This window comes from Mustela putorius, unplaced genomic scaffold (genome assembly GCF_011764305.1).
Source record: "Mustela putorius furo isolate JIRA1106 unplaced genomic scaffold, ASM1176430v1.1 tig00003854_pilon_pilon_pilon, whole genome shotgun sequence".
Lineage (NCBI taxonomy): Eukaryota > Metazoa > Chordata > Mammalia > Carnivora > Mustelidae > Mustela > Mustela putorius.
Genome location: NW_025422006.1, coordinates 1,292,657 through 1,310,401, shown reverse-complemented (window position 1 = coordinate 1,310,401; position 17,745 = coordinate 1,292,657). Strand labels below are relative to the sequence as shown.

Here is a 17,745-nt window from a genome sequence, read left to right as displayed (position 1 = left end):
ATAGATTAACTTCACAGAGCTGAGAATTTAAACCTGAGTCATCTGACCTATACCCACATATCTCCTACATAGTTCTTTTCTCATTCCTCAGCAATACTTCATAGTTTTCAGGGACACAATCTTGTATGTCTTTTGTCAGAAGTATCAGTGGTTGCCTCAAGGCAGGGACGGGGTTTGGGAAGTCTGGCATGTGTAGATTATCAAAGGTCATGGGGGAGCTTTGGGGGATGATGGGTGTATTCATTTTTCTGAGTTATGGTTATGGTTTTACAGGCACACTAAATAAGAACTCGTTAATTTTCAACTGTCCTCACCACTATATTTGGGTTGGGTCAGGGTAAGACGGTGGCTGTTTAGAACCACACATCTAAGTCACATCATGAACAGAACCTCACTGGTGTGAAACTCTGAGCAGTGTTGTATGGTCTCACACCTTCCTCAGAGGTAGAGTCCTCTCATGGGGGACCTCAGGGAGCAGGCTCTGGGGTTGACAGCTTAGATCAGTGGTCAGGAAATTGGAGGCTGGAGGCCAAATGGAGTCACTTGCTGCTTATTTTGAAATACAGCCTATAAGCTAAAGGGCTTTTATGCTTTTAAATGGTTTTAAGATTTAAAAGAAGAATTCATGACAGATCATATGAACTTAAAACTTCAGTACTCATACATAACGTTTTCGTGGAGCAGCCACTCTCATTTGTCTGTGTACTACTTTTGGTGACTTTTCCCCTAAAAGGCGTGGTTGGGTGGTTTCAACAGATGTTAACATACGGCCTGCAAAAGCTAAATACGTTGCAGGCCAAGTTTGCCAGCCCACCACTGAAAGCCATGCTTCTCAGCCAGGGACAGTTTTCCCCACCAGGGACTTAGTGGTGTCTGGACTTCTCACCAGTCACCATTGGGAGGGGTGCTCCCGACTCCCCATGTGTGTGGGGTCCTGGGTGCTGCTGGATATCTTAAAGAGCGCAGGACCACCCACCGAGACAAGGGACTGGCAGGCCCACCATGTCAGAACTGTCTAGATAGAAAAGCCCTGGTTTGTTTGTTTGTTTGTTTGTTTATTTATTTATTTATTTATTTTTAAAGATTTTATTTGAGGGCGCCTGGCTGGCTCAGTGGGTTAAGCTGCTGCCTTTGGCTTGGGCTATGATCTCGGGGTCCTGGGATCGAGTCCCACATCGGGTTCTCCGCTCAGCAGGGAGCCTGCTTCCCTCTCTCTCTCTGCCTGCCTCTCTGCCTCCTTGTGATCTCTGCCTGTCAAATAAATAAATTAATTAATTTTTAAAAAAGATTTTAATTGAGAGCGAGAGAGCAAATACAGACCAAGACAGAGAGCTGTGGGGAGGAGCAGAGGGAGAAGGAGAAGCAATTTCCACACTGAGGGCAGAGCCTATGTGGGCCTCGATCTCACAACCCTGAGATCATGACCTGAGCTGAAATCAAGGATCGGCTGCTCAACTGACTGAGCCACCCAGGCACTCCAAGAGAATCCCTGGTTTAGAGGAGCAGGTACAGAGGTTTTTAATAACAAAGTCACATACTGCTTATGGCAAAATCTAATGAATTATACCTAGGTGGGGTCTTTTAGTGATAACTTTTGAACAAACCATTTCTATACACTGGTCTCTTTCCCAAGGTTTTCTCTTAACTCTTAGATGCTGTTTTCTTTTGCTCTGTTTCCATGTCTCATATGCTCCTGTGGCCAGACTGAGTGTTCCTTGATGGATGATCCTGCTTCCAGATTGTATTCTGTTGTGCTCAAATAAAGCTTTGTTTCTTAGCAACCTTGGTCATTTATAATGGTGCTTCACTGTGAACCGCTCAGACTTGGAGTGAGCCCTTCAAGTCTCCTCCTTCCCGATACTGGTAGACTTTATCTTTGATGCTCAGGAAGGTCCATCAGCAAGGTCTTCCTTAGGGTGGGCTCTAGTTCATTGTCCAGAAGAAAGCCCAGAAGAGATTTAAAGATACAGGTAGTGGGGGCACCTGGCTAAGTTCATTCAGAAAAATATATGACTCTTGATCTCAGGGTCATGAGTTCAAACCCCATGTTGGGGCAGAGATTACTTAAATAAATAAACTTAAAAATAAATTAAAAATAAAGGTAGAAGCCATGTTCATACATGCCTTCTCTCTCTAGAGTTTTCTAATCTTTTTTATCAGTGGTTCTTTTTTTTTTTTTTTTAAGATTTTATTTATTTATTTGACAGACAGAGATCACAAGTAGGCAGAGAGGCAGGCAGAGAGAGAGAGAGAGGGGCAAGCAGGCTTCCTGTGGAGCAGAGAGCCCGATGCGGGGCTCGATCCCAGGACCCTGAGATCATGACCCGAGCCAAAGGCAGCAGCCCAAACCACTGAGCCACCCAGGCGCCCCTTTATCAGTGGTTCTTAAGGTGTTTAAATTTGTAAAAGTAGTATATATGTTTTAAAAACTCAAAATGAGGCATAGGTTTATAAGGCAGAAAAGGTAAGTTGCCTTAACCATAACTCATAGTTTGGTGCATGGATAGGCACACTTTTTCTTCAAGGTTCAAAAGGTAGATATTTTAGGCTTTGAGGTCTAACAGTCTCTGTTGAAACTACTCACTTCGCTGTTACAGCCCAAAGTAGCTCCCAGTGGTAGTAAGTAAACAGATGCACATAACTATGTTCCAGTGGTACTTTGTTTGAAAAAATTAGAATATGGCCTACAGGCCCTAGTTTTCCACCCTCTAGTTAAATTTCGTGACCCCTCTATACATATGTGAACATATATATTGAAACAAATAGAATTGTTCACTGTATCTTATACTACTACCTATTTTCCTTTCACTCGTTAACAAATTGTGGACATATATGTTAATATAAATTAATCCATCCCATTTGTCCACTCTGTTTTCATTCCATAAGTTATTTAATAATTTGGTGATGAATATTTAAATTCTTTGCTAGTTCTTCTCTAAGTACTCTTATGCATATATTTTTGTAGTCTTCATTTTAATTTTCAGGGTTTTTGTTTTGTTTTGTGTTGTTTTGTTTTTTGATAGAGATGACAAGTAGGCAGAGAGAGAGGGAGGGGAAGCAGGCTCCCCACTGAGCAGAGAGCCTGATGCAGGGCTCCATCCCAGGACCTTGAGGTCATGGACCTGAGCTGAAGGCAGAGGTCTTAACCCACTGAGCCATCCAGGTGTCCCTTAATTTTCAGTTTAAAAATAATATAATAATAGAGTCTCCTTTGTTTTTGAACTATATTATCCCTTGGGTTTATTTTGGGATGTTGTTTAATATTTATAAGTCATTTGGTAATGTTTATTAATATATTTCAAGACTACCTTATAGGTATATTCAAATCTAGAATTGTAATCTCTTTCTAGTGCTGTTATCATTAAGTACTTTTCTATCTCTAGTCATGCTTTTGTCATAAGATCTACTTTGGTAATATGGATGCTTTCTTTTGGTATACATCTGCTTGATATAATTTTTGCATCATTTTACTGTCATCTTACTATAATCTTCTATTTTAATATACTTTACATTAGCATATGGAGGTTTTTTAATGCAATCTGACAATCTTTATCTTTTAACCGAAACATTTAGTCTATTTATATTTAATGTAATACTTGACATGTTTAGGTTTAAATCTACTTTCTGACAATTTGCTTTCTATTTGTCCTGCCTGTTCTGTGGTTTGTTTTTCCTTTATTTTAAATTCTTACTTGTTTTTTAAAATTGATTAGTGAGTTTTCATTGTTCTGTTACTAATTTACACTTTTTACTATTATAATTTACACTATTTATTACTTATTACATCTCAACTTATCAAGTCTTAATATAAATTAGTACCTTCCCCTCTTCCTGGACAATGCAAGGGACAGCTTCACCTCCAGTCGCCTGATCCCAGCACAAGTGCTTTGTCCATCATATTAATTCTTTGTATATGTTAAGTCTTCAGTAGACAATGATGTTGATTTTCATTTAGGTCAGGCTCTCTCAACCTTAGCACTATTAACATTTGCATTAAATAGTTCTTTTTTTGTGGAGGGCTGGTCTTTGTCTATTTAGTAGGATCCCTGGCCTCTACTCCTTAGACGGAACCAGCACCTTCCCTTTGATAATGACAAGCAAAAATGCCTTCACACATTACCAGATGGGGGATGAAGAGAATCATCCTGCCCCAGCTGAAAACCAGTGCTTTCAAATCACCTAATCATTTATCCTTTCATGTCTGCTCATTCTGCCGCAGTGTCAGTCTCCTGTCAGGGTTATGTTCTTTCTGATTGAAGAATACTTTTTAGTATTTGCTTTAATGCAGGACTACTGGTGGCCAGTTCTTTTTTCGTATGCATCTGAAAAGATTTATGTATTGTGTCTTTCTGAAAGAATGTATTTGCTAGACATGGAATTGTAGGTTGACAAGTTTTTTGTTTCATCATTTTGAAGATTTCATTCTAATATCTTCTTGTTTCCTTAGTTTTGATTGAATAGGCACCTGCCAACCTGATTATTTCTCCTTTAAAAGTAACTTTTTTTCTGGCTGCTTTGGAGATAGTTTCTTTGTCTTTGGTTTCCAGATGTTTTCCTCTATTATACAGAGGTAGGATTTTCTTGTTTTTATCCTCTTTGGGACTTAAACATTTCTTCAATCTATGGCCTCATTAAATTTGGAGATTTGTCAGCTCTTATTATATTTCCACCTAAGCAGAGTTGTGCAGCGGAAGCATGCTGGGCCCATATTTCCACCTAATACTTTCCCACTTCTGTCCTGTTTCTGTCCAAAGCCACACCTGCAGGGGTGATGGCCTTTTTACTGTGTCTGCACTCTCTCGTCATCTTCACTCCTGTCACTCCATGAATTATGCTGGTCATTTTTTCAACCTCTATCCCAGTTCATTATCTCTTCAACAACAAATCTGTCCATTGACTTTCTTGATTCTGTTATTGTGGGTTTTAGCTTTTGAGTTTTCAGTGAGTTTCTCTCATTGTTTCTAATTCTCTACTGAAAGTTTCAGTCTTGTACTTTTTGAACACTTAATCCCATTTATCTTTAACTCTATATCTGAAGACTGCCATTTTCTGGACCCTATTTCTATTTTCTGTTATTTCCCTGGGGTGGTAGCCATGTTGTTCTGTTTCTTCAAATGCTTCATGGCTTTTGATTGAGCACCAGATGTTGTATAATGAAAATTAGGAAAATACTTTGAAGCCTTGGGTGATATATTCTTTATCCCAGAAGGATTTACATCTGCTACAGTCATGAGGTTAGGCACTACCAGTTATAGACAGTGATCTGAAGCTGAGCCTCACTGTCCCTAATTACTAATTACACTGAGCCCCAAACCAGATCCTGAGGACTTTGCCACATCACCTTCCCTTCATGCTGCTGCTGGCATGGCCCTGTTCCTAGATGGTTTTTTGTTTTGTTTTGTTTGTTTTTAAAAGATTTCATTTATTTATTTGACAGAGAGAGAGCCTGCAGGGGAGGGGGGTGGAGAAGAGTAGAAGGAGAGAGAGAATCTCAAACAGACTCCCAGCTGAGCGCAGAGCCTGACGTGGGGCTCGATCCACAGCCCTGAGATCAGGACCTAAGCTGAAATCAAGAGTTGGATGCTCAACCCACTGAGCTATCCAGACATCCCAGTGCCTAGAGTTTTATTTCTCTCTTGCCTCCTGAGGCTGTTTTAAAACTACAAAGAAATTCTCCACTGCCTTTTCTGGACACTCCTTCCAGATGCCTTCAGAAAAAAGCTGTTCAAACCTATTTGGTTTCAGTTCTATCTCAAATATTAGTCTTGCTCTTTTCCTCTAATCTATTCTCAGCATCTGCTCTCTGGAGTGCTTTGTTTGCATTATCAGAACCAGGAGTTCCCTCGGATTACTTTTATTTCCTACTGAAATATATCCTCTCTCTCCAAAGGAATGTTTTGGGTTTTAAAATTTTTGAAATCTTACATCAGAAAATATAACTTTTGGAAATAGAATAATGATTTCAAAATTGTTTAGAATTTTGTTTAGTTGGAGATAGAATAACGATCTCAAAATTGTTTTCCTCCAAAACCTTAGCTGTTGTCCATTTACTGGTGTTACTGATGAGAAGTCTTAAATGTGATTCTCATCTCTTTGTAAGAAGTCTTTTTTCCCCTCTTTGTGTGGAAGCTGTTTTCGTATTTTCAGCTCCTCTCTAATAGTCAGAAGTTTTACTATAAAGCACAGGCTTGTTTTCATTTTGTTTGGTTTTCATTTTTTTTTAATTTATCCTTGGGATCTTTTAACCTAACGAGGACTTGATTTTCCACACGAGTGCTCCCTCACTTAATGTCTTTTTCAGTCGCCTCCTGGTCTCGGAGGTGCTCGTCCCAGGGTCTAGATGGCCAGGAACCCCTCCCCTCCTTATCTCCTAGTGCAGCTGTGCATTCCCCTTGTTTTAAGAGGTCTTCGGTTCCTTCCAGGGTGTGGTGAGAGGAGAGGGCGGGCCTTCAGCTTGGTGTGTTCTCTTGAATGTCACTAGATCTTTTTAACTTTGCCGCCAGCGTCCCCCTCCCTGGGTGGTTACACTTGGACCAAGCTCTGACGCATCACCTGCTCACTTCAGCTCCAGGGACCGCAGCCTCTGAGGCATTGTCCACGCCTGCGAACCCCTTAGGGCAAGCTTTTGTTCAGTATAGATGTCCATTAATTACTGTCTCTTCAAAACCCCTGCTGGGGGTCATTGAGATGAAACTACAAATTTATGTCATCTACTTCAGTTTTAGTAGAACTAACAGGCAAAGGGTGTGAGAGGAGCAAATCCCTCAGCCGACAGGCAGTTGACATTATAAAAGTCGATTCAGAGAGCCAGCAGATGGGTTGGCAAGGAGCCGCAATGGCAGCAGGGGAAGCAGTGTGAGAAGCTGGGCTGCCAGCCGGAGGGGAGCAGCATGTGCCAAGTGGCGGGGACGTGGGCTCTGATGGAGAGCGTCGCAGCTGCACTTGGCGTGCAGCGAGTTCACGGAAATTGTCTTGCGTTGACGGCCATCTTTGCAGACTCCCCATCCTGAAATGGGTGAGAGTTATGAGGAGCCCAGCCCTGGATGGGGGCCTGGCCTTGGATGAGGTCTCAGAAGGCCATGGTCCCAGGGCCTTGTCTGGGCTCGCCCTCCCCCAGTGACACCCTGGAGGGTGTCAGCCTAAGTCCCTTAGGCTTTCCCTATACCCCCCCGCACCCCACCCCACCCCCGCCAAAATTGGCTCGCCTTTACTTAAGCAGAAACCTAAATATACATGTCAAAAATAAAATTACAGAGCTATCTTAATTTTAACAAAGTCAGAATCTAAATGTCTAAATAATTTTTAACGAAATGGCCTCTCAATACTAACTTTATAATTTGATGCCTAGGCCTTTGCTATTTTCAGTGATATATAGAACTTTGCATTACATTTAATATTTACTTTAATAAGCAACTCTGCAATTGAGTAAATGTGTTTCTAGAGGTAAAATTTATGGTACTCTAATCCCAGTAGATATTATTTTGATCAAGTAAATTTTTCTTTCTAGCACTTCCTGTTTTGTCCCAACATTAAATACCATCTGTAAGTCTGGTTAACTTACTGTTTTTCTCCCTTTAAAGTTTTTCATCAACTGTCTTAAGTAAGTTTTTAAAACATTAAATTGAGAATTTTAAACTTCTGCACAAAGCCATGAAACGTCTATTGTCCCTTTTAACTTAACAGGCTTAAAAATGAAAAACAATTTTAATTAATACTTCATGTTCTTAAAACCTAATTTTAAAAATAGAGAATGTAATTTTCAAACCAACTTATACTTCTATTGAGCATGTAATTCTATTTAAACATATTAAGAATATATTTAATCCTAATTCCGTAAAAGTTCAAAATACTTGGGAAGTATTCATCCTGAAAAAAACAAGTAAACAGTATAATGCACAATTTACATTTTTAAAATCTATTAGTAAGAGGTAATTTCCTCAAGTGTTAAACACATTTGCAACATAAAACACCCAAATATTAAAACCATTCCACATGCTTTAGTAGAAACTTAAAATTTAAAACTTTTTTACCTGAAATTCTAAACTAAGTAGGTTTTGCTTGGTGTCATTTAAGTCTCCAGCTGAAAATGAAACAAAACCAGAGCTTTCTTTAAAACAAAGAGGATTGTTGAGAAATGTTAACTGACTTCTTAGTAAAATCTGAAATAACTGCTTCCCTTGGGGATAAATGCCTTTCAGATCTTTGTGCAGAACAGCCAAGAAAGTAACCAGGGAAGATGGTTACCAAGGGAAATATTTTTTCTAAATCACAGGAGAAGCAGAAAGCAAAGGCAGGCGAAGGCATTAGGAAGGCGGGAGCTGGAAGCTCAGAAGAAGAGGCTGATTAAGAAATGTGTCGTTTCCATAGACTGTTTGCATTAAAAAAGATCTTAAAGTTCACACCACTCGACATGGTCACCCTTGAGCTCTACTAGATTCCAGAGACGCCCTTGTTGCCATGTTGAGGACTGTGCATTCCTGGGATGCCTTTCGTGGGGTTAACTGGCTCATTTCCCCCCCTGCTCCCCGCAGTCTGCGGCAGTGTTAACAAAGCAAAGAGCTGTTACATGTTAATGTCACTGAAATTATGTAACTTCGAACCTTGAAGCAATAACAAGAAAATGTGTGTAGGAACTTAGAGCCTCCTGATGATGATTACTCTGGCGAATTTTTTGTCTACTTTGGCCTCAGTTTTTTGTTATTTTTTTTGTTTTGTTTTGATCTACAAATGAGCAAGTCAGAGAGCAGAGTTACCTCTGCTTATGGGGACCTTGCATGAGTTACTGTTGTTTCTGATTAAAGTTTATTCTTCTGTACAACTTGGATGACAATACTTTCCTTTCAAATTTTTGTGCAAATGAATAACGTATGTAAAATGCCTGTCATAGAGTAGGTAATTATATAATGACTATTTTAAAAATTCTTATTATTCTACTTCAGGTGTCCAAATTTTCTGACAGGAGACACATTTTTGTTGTTCCAGAATCTTAACATGACCTGGTAGACCAAATCAAGATGATCGACTAAGCACATGGGCCACCCAAAGTTCTAAAATGACAGAAACTATATTTGTTGGGGGTTATTGTTTTGGTTTTTTGGTAACACTTTACTGAAAAATAATTAGTACTATTAGAAGAAAGAAATTTTGAGAAATTCTTTAATGATTAAAGGCATGTAGACTCTGACAGACAACACCGCAGTCCAAAAACATGTGGGAGAGGTTAGCTTGTGGGTGTTCCAGGTTTAGAAATTATAAATGCTGGTAACAGTGAGGTTTGTTAGAGACTGCACTTAGGAGTAGCAGGTCAGGGGGGTGCCTGGGTGGCTCAGTTGATTAAGCATCTGCCTTCCTCTCGGGTCATGATCGTAGGGTCCTGGGATCGAGTCCCACGTTGGACTCCATACTCGAGGGGTGTGTGCTTCTTCCTCTCTCTCTGCCCCTCACCCATTCGTTCTCTCTCTCTCAAATAAATAAAATCTTAAGAAAAAAGAAAAAGACTAGCAGGTCAGATGACCCCAGCCTTCCTGGGGTCTCCAGCATTTGTTCTAAGTACAGGCATCTGCCCCTGAATTGAACTTGGATTCTCATCCAGTTGGTCTGGGTGGCTGGTGGAACAAGGAACTTCCCCACATGTTCAGAATCCAAACTCACTACTAATACAACCAGGTATAAGAATAAGGTTGACCTTCCCCACCACATATTCAAAGCCTTTGGTCAGTATTTTAATCCTATACTCTATAGTACTAAGCAGATAGCTCAGGATTACCAAACATTTGGGACAACTCTGACATTAGAGATAGGACCCTTACCTCCCCCTCCAAAAATACTTAGACTGTAAGGAAAGAAAAGGGCTTTGGAGATTAAACAACAGTGTGTTACCACTACACACTTAGTAGAATGGCAAAAATCCAAAACACGGACATCACCACCACATGCAAGCAAGGCATTTTTATTCTTCTGCAGAAACTATTTTAACCAGGACCTCTCATTCTTTGCTGGTGGGAATGTAAAATGGTGCAGCCACTTTGGAAGACAGGGTGATGGTTTCTTCAAACACTAAGCATACTCTTACCATGTGATCCAGCGGCCGTGCTCCTTGATATTTGCCCAAATAAGTTGAAAACTTAAGTCCACACGGATTCCTGCACATGAATATTTACAGCAGCTTTATTCACACCTGCCAAAACTTGGAAGCAACCGAGATGCTGTTCAAGCAGGTGATGGGTAAATAAACTGCAGCCCACCCACAGAAGGGATACTACTCAATCCTTCAAGGAAATACGCTATCAAGCCATGAAAAGACATAGAGGAAAGGAAACTTAAACGCACATTACTAGTGAAAGAAGTCACTTTGAAAAGGTGCACGCTTTATGATTCTGACTATATTACATTCTGGTGAAGGTACAGCTGTGGAGAAGAGTGAAAGGTCAGTGGTTGCCAGAGATCAGAGCGGAGGAGGGGTGAATCGGCAGAGCACAGAGGATGGTTAAGGCAGGGCAACTACCCTGCGTGATACCCTAATAGTGGATCCGTGTCAGTGCACATTTGTCCTAAACCATAGGATATATACTACCAAGTATAAACTCTAATGTAACCGAAGGGTTTGGGTGATTATTATGTGTCAGTATAGTTTATCCATAGTAACAAACACACCACTCCAATGCCAGATGTTGGTAAAAGCAGAGCTTATGCATGAAGGGTGGCTGGGGAATATACGGAAAACCTCTGTGCTTCCCTCTCTATTTTGCTGTGAATCTGGAATTTCTCTTTTAAAAAGTGGCCTCATTTGAAATAAATACACTGTTTGGGGAAGGAAAAAATGTTGATGAGTGTAGTGTTGGACACAGTGTATTTGGGACAAACAAAATCCTTTAATTCTTTGAGCACAGCTTAACAATAGCTGTTTGCTGTGCCAGCATTTGACTTCTAGGGATCCAGGGTAGACATCTGTGCACATCTGTGCCTAGAGGAAGGCACTCGGCAGCACTGTAACATCAAAGAGCAGGAATCGGGCTGCCATAAAACTCTGTAGAAAGACAGTTGTAGTTATTATTCGGGCTTGCAAATTGTCCCCAATATCCCAAGAGGAAAAAAAGGAAGTCAGAACAGTATGTGTGCTATGTTAACTTACCTTCTTCTAATGTGTAAGGCGTAGCACCTTCTTGAGGACAAACAGGAAGGAATTAATAAGGAATAAATATCAGACTCTTGATAATGTTTATTTCTGGGTGATGGAATTATGCAGGGACTTTACTGTTTAATCTGTGTTTTGATAACATTTGAGCTTATAACCAGGTCAGAAAAGAATAACTTTCTAAAAGAATGTAAGCCATCAGAAAAAGAGGTGACTTAAAGCAGCATTATAGAGAGAAGCAGCTTTCCCGTGACGCCGAAACTAACTGTGCTACAGAGACCAGGACTCTGGCTTCTGAGGTTCCTGCTCTAACATTTTGTGGCTTAATGGACTGTTACATGAATCCTTCTGCAGAAACTATTTTAACCACATAGTACATGGAAAATGCTGGTGTTGGAGTCCCCACCCCTTTGTTATTGCAGCCATAACTGTATCCTGAGACTTGGCTCTGACAGTGGCTTTGCAGTGTGGTGTGGGTCCGGCGCAGGATGTGAGCGGGTCCCTGTGCGCCCAGGCACAGGGGCAGCCAGCACGGGTTCAGCCTCCAGAACACATGTCAAAGTGACGACTCCTTTTCAGTATTTTTACTCCTGTGCTGTAGAGTACCAATGAGTTAGTTTTTCTTGGAAGGGTGTGGTTGTTTTACATATGACAACTTGGTAGCTAGCATCTCAATAAAGCTAAATTTTGGAAATTTTACAGAGGTCCCTTTCAGAAATGGGTCTTATGTCCTGGGGTCTCTTGTCTGCCTTTTTGTGCCACAGATGTCTCCAACTAATTCATACCAAAGTGTGACAGGCTTCATTTGCTGTTCCTGACATACCCTCTCTAAGGAATATTCACATGTGAGTGGAGTGCTAGTGAGTGAATGTGCCCGTGATACAGACCATCGCCCCACTTGTGAGTTGTGGTGCGTGTCTCTGAAATGATTCTATGATATGTACTACTGCCATAAATCAACAGGATGCCCAGTTCACTGCCCCTTTATTGTTTAAATTATTTTTATATTCTGGAATCAGTAATACAAATGCATACAAATAGCATAAATTTTAAAAGTACACACTTAAGAATCAGTTTTCTGTATTAAATACTGGCAGTTTGGGTTCTACCAACCTTGCCACCAAAGACTGAAAAAGCCTGATAATTATAAAATTTTAAATCACCAGTGTGGTTTAAAAAAAAAAAAAATTGTAGGGTGCCTGGGTGGCTCAGCTAAGCATCTGCCTTTGGCTCCGATCATGATCCCAGGGTCCTGGGATCAAGCCCCACATCAGGCTCCCTGCTGTGCCGGGAGTCTGCTTCTCCCCCTCCCTCTCCTGCTGCTTGTGTTCCCTCTCTCCCTGTCTCTTTCTGTCAAATAAAATAAAATCTTAAAAAAAATAAAAAATTGGAGCCCCTGGGTAGCTTCTTGCCCTGGGGGAGTCTGCTAGAGATGTCAAGGAGCAAAACTGTCAACAAAATAGAAAACAGTTACATAGCAGACAACATCCACAGTGCCACAGCTGTGTTTGGGGGAGGTTAAATTTTTAAAAAAGATTTTATATATTTGTCAGAGAGAGAGAGTGAAAGAGAGCACAAGCAGGGGGAGAAGCAGGCTCTCCACTAAACAGGGAGCCTGATGGAGGACTTGATCCCAGGACTGTGGGATCATGACCTGAGCTGAAGGCAGATACTTTATGGACTGAGCCACCCAGGCCTCCTAGGGATGGGTGGGTGGGTTGGTTGGTTATTTATTTATTTAAGATTTTATTTAATCAGTTGAGAAAGAGAGTGGGAGAGACCATGAGAGGGGAGAGGTCAGAGGGAGAAGTAGACTCCCCGCTCAGCAGGGAGTCCAATGCAGGACCCTGTCCTGGGACTCCAGGATCACGACCCAAGCCAAAGACAGTTGCTCAACCAACTGAGCCATGCAAGCGCCCCTTTGGGTTTTTTTTAAAAACAGACCTAATAAAATCAGCAGCAAGGTTGATGAAGGAACAAAGAAGGAGAGCGCAGGTCACCAGTGTGAGGACTTACAAACAGCGACCCTGTAGATTCTGAGAGCAGGGAAAAGAACAGTAAGAGTATATTGTCAACAACTTTATGCCAGCAAAGTTAGATGATAAGATAATTCCTAGAAAATACTATTTTTTTTTATAATTTTGATTTTACTTATTTAACACAGAGAGAGAGATCACAAGTAGGCAGAAGGCAGGCAGAGAGAGAGAGGGAAGCAGGCTCCCCGCTGAGCGGAGAGCCCGATGCGGGGCTCAATCCCAGGACCCTGGCATCATGACCTGAGCCGAAGGCAGAGGCTTAAACCACTGAGCCAGCCAGGTGCCCCATTTCCTGGAAAATACTATTTAATGAACTGTCAGAAACAGACAAAGAAAATCTGAATTGTCTATAAGTATTGAGGGAGTCAAATTTGTAATTTCACACCTCCCGACAAAGAATACCAGAGACCTATGTTATTTGTTAACAAATTTTATCAATGTTTTAAGGCTAGCATAACTATACGGTAGCCAGACAAAGATAGTACAAGAAAGGAAAATTATCAATCAGTCTCACTAATGAACATGGATTCACAAAACTAAAATATTAACAAACCAAATCTGGCAATATATACATAGGTTAATACCCCATGACTACGTTGGGCTTATTCAAGAAATGCAGGTTGATTTGAGGATAAGACACAAACAAAGAAACAAAAAAACCAGAAAAATAAACATCATGCGATCGTGTTAATGTTTAAAGAAGAAAGAAAGAACGCTTTTGCATACTAGAAATGAAAGGAATTCCTTAGTCTGACATTATCTACAAAACAACGTACTTCCACCCCTAGCTACATACCTGGGAAGATGAAGTAAATATCCACATGAGAACTTATCCATGAATTTCTAATTTCATTGCTACACTGTTTGTAACAGCCAACATGTGGCAGCAACCCAAGTGTCGCATCGGCTGATGAATAGATAAATGTGGTCCAGCCGCACAGTGGAATATCATTCAGCCGTAAAAAGGAATAAAGCTCTGATTCTCACTACCACGTGGGTAAGCCTCAAAAACATGATGCTTAGCACAAGAAGCCAGTCAGAGAAGACATACCTCATATGACTCCATTTACAAGAAATGTCCAGAACAGGCAAATCCACAGGGGGAGGGAGTGGGTGAGCAGTCTGGGGTGGCAGGATAGGGGAGAGAGATTCTTTATGGGGTGACCACATGTGTGAGAAATAGGCCATGGGGATGGCTCCCCACTATGAATATACTGAAAACCACTGAATTATGTATTTTAAAAGGGTGACTTTTATGGTATGTAAATTATATCTCAGTAAAGTTGTTATTTAAAAAATACTCAGTGGTGAAATACTGAAATTTTCCCCTTTCTGGAACAAGACAAGGAGCTCTTGATGGTCCCAGCCAGTGGAAGAAAGCAAGAAAAGAAGGGAAAAAATACAGCAAACTAAGTAATGGAAGGAAAAAATTCTTATTAGTCCCAGATGATATGGTATATATGTCAAAAATCAAAAATAACTTAGAAAAACCATTAAATCATATAATGTGTTTTCCAGATACACAATATATAAAAATCAGTTGTTTCTTCTACAGTTAAAGAATGGAAGGTAAGATGTGCTTTAAATATCAAATATATTAAAAATATAACAAGTATTTTGGAATGAATCTAAGCAATGATGAGCAAGCTCTCTTCAGAGAAAATGTTGAAGGAAATTAAAGCAGCAGTACAGAGAGGGCCGGTTCCAGCCTTGGGGAATGGAACATTCCGGATTGCAAGATACCATTTCTACTTAAACTGATCAGAGTTGATGCAGTTTCAACCAGAATCCTCATAGTTTATCCCCCCTCCCTTTTTAAAAAAATATTTTACTTATTTGTCGGAGACACCGGGAGAGAAGGGAACACAGCAGGGGGAGTGGGAGAGGGAGAACCTGGCTTCCCACTGAGCAGGAAGCCCAATGCAGGGCTCGGTCCTATGATCCTGGGATCATGACCTGAGCCAAAGGCAGACGCCCAGCGACTGAGCCACCTGTGCCCCTCCCCTTTTTTTTTGGATGGAACTTGACAAATTATAAAATATATATGGAAATACAAGGACAGAAGAATAGCCAAGCCAATTTTTTTTTTTTTTTTAAGATTTCATTCATCCATGACAGCGAGAGGGAACACAAGCACAGGGGAACTGGAGAGGGGGAAGTAGGCTTCCTGGTGAGCGGGGAACCCAATGCGGGGCTCATTCCCAGGACGCTGGGATCATGACCTGAGCTGAAGGCAGATGCTTAACGACTGAACCACCCAGGCACGCAAAAAAAAAAAAAAAGATTATTTATTTGACAGACAGAGATCACATTTAGGCAGAGAGAGAGGAGAGGAAGCAGGCTCCCCGCCAAGCAGAGAGCCCTATGCGGGGCTCCATCTCAGGACCCTGGGATCATGACCCAAGCCAAAGGCAGAGGCCTTAACTCACTGAGACACCCAGGTGCCCCAAGTCAAGCCATTCTTGATGCAGAACTAGGCAGAGGACTTCATCTTGCATTTCAGCTCTTAACGATCAGGAGCCGCAGTAGATCGGACGGTTTGCTCATGACTCTCAGTGTAGCTCATCACATTCAGCTCCTTGTCGTAGAGAGAAGTGGCCCTGCCGGGCATGGGGTCACCTTCCTTCAGCTGGTTGTTTGCAGGGACTGGGAAATGGAGGCCGAGAGACTGCATGCTAGAGACCAGAGCCAGGATCTGTAGACAAAGGTACAGACAGGCTAATTTGGGCTTCGTGGAGTAAACGAACAAACAAAAACCTTTTCTCATAACCACACCTTTGCCTGAGCTGCCTCATGAGGTTACAACTCCACAGGACCGGAAAGACGTTCTGTTGGGAATGCTGAAGAGGGGCGTCTGCGACACGAACTTGACCATTTCGTTCCCGTGATTCTGTCTCTCGGAGGTGGTGTGTCAGGCCATGGGACCTTGGAGGTCCAACCTTCTTGGGGACTCCCCTCACTCCCTGAGCGAGTGATCAGGGGTGGGCTTAGTAGAATGGCACATGTGGACTGCCAGAGGGGTTCTAGGTCGAGATCTCTGGGCCCAGACCCTGAATCTCTGTGCTGACCGTGTCTGGTGAGAAGGCATAGATGTGTTCTTCTGCGTGACATCTGGGTGTGGAGACACCCAGTGAATGGTTCCCCCGAGGATGCCAGGTGCTGACCTCTTGGTGGGAGGAAGTAATCTGACGAAGAAGTCCAGTTCCTTGTTTTGAGAATTGAGTGAAGTATCAGGAGTGAAATTCCCTATTTTGCCACAGGAGCATTCGGTCTGGAGACTGGAAAGGATGAAAGGATCATGAAGGGATTGAGATGGCTTCAGACGAAGGCTGGCGTGTTACACATCAGGCTTGCAAGCAGTAAAATAAATTACGCTGGGTTTCATTCTCCTCCCCTCTCAGGCGTCCTCTGTGATGACCCGGAAAGTTGGGATCACAGAATCCTGAAATTGGAATCTGTGTCCACGAGAAAATGATAGCGTGGCGGCAGGAAGCAGCGGGCACTGGCCCACCACACTTCCCTTTTGCCCCGTGTTGTGTGCTGCCCAAGCTGTGGCCCCCTCGTGTGAACACCCAGCCCATATAACAGACCCTTTGGACCAGGGTCACTCACACAACATTGCAGTGTGTCCTTGGGGAACCGAGCCAGGGAAAAAGGGCTTGCGTGGACCCTGGAAACGAAGCCAGTTGGGCAGGAGCTCTGGGTGTCCGTGCCCCACGCATGATCTCAAGAAGGAGAGCCCTTGCTTCAGAGACTACCCCCTCTTAGGGTGGGACTAAGATCAAAAAGCATAGTTCAAGGATGAAGGCATTCTGGGTAGAGAAACCTGCAGGAACATGTAAGGACCTGGTGTGGTGGTTTCCTTGTGATGCAGCCACTTCCCCAAAATGACCTCCTCTGTGACGCCGTATGTTTCTAATTGTACTTTGCTCGGGCGCTCAGGCCAGCTTGGCCCGGACGGCTCATGTGCATAAGCATGTTCAGAAGGACTCCAAACTTGTTATTCGTCCCATATTCTATACTGTAGAGAAGTCACAGAAACGCAGAGATGCAAGACTGACCTAATGACTGGTTCTACTGGTTGGAGGGGTTTTAAAATTTAGTTCAATTTCTGCTTTTTATAGCGATTTTTTAAGCTTAGGCTTGATTGGAGATGTGCGTTTATATCATGTCCCTAAAGCCAGGATATTGTTTTGCTTGTCCAAACCAGCCTGCTTTAACACTTGTGATATTCTGACAGGAGTTCAAGACAATGGTCTCAGAAGAAATTTGTTTAAAAAACCAACAGAGATATATATATACATGTACATACATGTGTGTGTGTGTGTGTATATATATATATATATATATATATATCTGGCGTATATAGTTTAATTTCCATTCTTAAAAACTACAGTCATTTTTGCCATAAAAGTGTATTTTCAGTGCTAAAGATGTAATGCATCTCATTTGGCATTTCAGTCGTTTTGTTGGTTTTAAAGTAACCTAGGTCAGACATGTCCAGTCTGTCCCCTGGCAGAACGGGGTCCTGCCACGCAGGAATGGGCACTGAAGACTCTGTGCTGTGCCAGGCTC

The 17,745-nt window shown here is 41.9% G+C and overlaps 2 protein-coding genes across 3 annotated transcripts in view; one reads left to right on the top strand and one right to left on the bottom strand.

Annotated features, from left to right (window-relative positions):
- Positions 1-8,320, bottom strand: part of ECM2 (extracellular matrix protein 2) — a 33,159-nt gene extending 24,839 nt beyond the window's left edge. Inside the window, exon 1 of one of the 2 annotated variants that reach the window (XM_004766153.3) lies at positions 8,031-8,320. The gene's annotated coding sequence lies outside the window, so the exon portion shown is untranslated. The remainder of the gene's footprint in view (positions 1-8,030) is intronic. The other variant, XM_004766152.3, reaches the window with a different exon arrangement.
- LOC101689077 (centromere protein P) overlaps positions 1-17,745 on the top strand; it is a 227,042-nt gene that overhangs the window by 177,913 nt on the left and 31,384 nt on the right. The window lies entirely within an intron of this gene.